The sequence below is a fragment of the Seriola lalandi genome, unplaced genomic scaffold (assembly GCF_002814215.2).
Source record: "Seriola lalandi dorsalis isolate HSWRI2012SDOR001 ecotype SW California unplaced genomic scaffold, Sedor1 jcf7180002054956, whole genome shotgun sequence".
Classification (NCBI taxonomy): domain Eukaryota; kingdom Metazoa; phylum Chordata; class Actinopteri; order Carangiformes; family Carangidae; genus Seriola; species Seriola lalandi.
The window spans coordinates 1797095-1798597 of NW_019525507.1; positions in this window are offsets into that span (position 1 = coordinate 1797095).

Below are 1503 nucleotides of genomic sequence, written 5' to 3' on the forward strand. Positions count from 1 at the left end.
CTGTTTAGACTCTGGCGTCTTCTTATATGCGTATATGTATGTGTGTGTGTGTGTGTGTGTGTGTGTGTGTGTGTGTGTGTGTGTTTGTGTCCTCAGATTTGAGACTGCAGAAACTGTGCAAAGTGAGGAAGTTGAGGTTAGTTTGGTTTTATAAGTTAATGAGCATAGCATCACGGATGTAAGGATACACTCACTGCAACATGTCTGCTACGAATCACGACAACGTGATACACCAGTGAACTCGCTTTATTGAATTTGATTTCACAAGAAAACTTCACCTACTGCACAACCACAGCTGTTGAGTTTTTGTATCAAGTATCAAGGCAATTAAAATGTAATATTTCAAGTGTTTTTACATAATGGAGACCAGGTCCTTTCAGTACAGATGCCTGTTAAGTCACTATTGAAGCTTTAAGGTCATTGAAGGCCTGCTGCTTATTGTGTTATTCTTTTCTTCCATCACAGGTCAGCTCACAAAGAAAATATTTAACTTAATACTTTTTTTTTTTTTTTCTAAAGCTGAATATGATGTGGTAATTAGTGAGCTTTGAGATGCTGCTACCTTTGGCTCACCATCTTTATGCTAAGCTGCTGCCTCCAGCTACATATTTAGAAAACAGACGTGAGAATGTTGTTGGTCTGCTCGTCTAATTCTTGGCAAGACGAGCAAAGCAGGCAGAAAACAGACTCTTGCCTTCCAGCGTGTCTAAAGCTCACTAATAAACATGTTGTATCTCGTTTGTTTAATCCGTAACAAAAACCAAATTGTAAAAATGATAAAATAATATAAGTTGTGATTTTAATGGACACCAGTTCTCGTGGGACTCATTCTTGGACGGGTGCAGTTACTTCCTGGAATCTTGTCATCATTGTGAAGGGAGCCAGACAAGTCCAGGAAGTCACTTCACTCAGCCAAGAAATAAATCTTATTATGCACCAAAGAAACGGCGTTTTGCACGTTTGTCATTGTTTGAAGGCACCACAAATTTCCTGTATTAAAATTATACTAATGCCTTGAAATTAGTCGCAAATAATAGAAGTTTTCTTCATAATAAATCACAGCTTGTAACTAGACCTGAGTCCGGTCCCCGGCTCCACAGGTGGAGCTGTGCGCCTCACACACTCCGCGGTTTGTTCTGCATCATAAAAATAAAACAACTTCAAATTCCCCTGTAGCAACTCAGCTGCATGCACATCACTTTCTCATCAGCGGCCAAATCACTCCCCAAGTTTTTCAATTTAGCCAAGCTGGAACGCTGCCAGCAGTGTTCAGCGCCGATTATTTATGTTGCGGAGGAGAGATCAGTCAGCAGTGAGACAACCGGGCCCACCTCACAGTCTGCAGGGTGGGCGTGACCTCTGCTGCACGCTTTCTCATTACTACAGTGAGCTGGACCTGGAATAAAGTTGTTTTTCTCATCAGCGTCTCTGGGTTTTCTCTGTGGCTTTGTGGCTAAAATAAATCACTAAATGTCTTCTGGGGAAGATAGCAGCATATCTTGG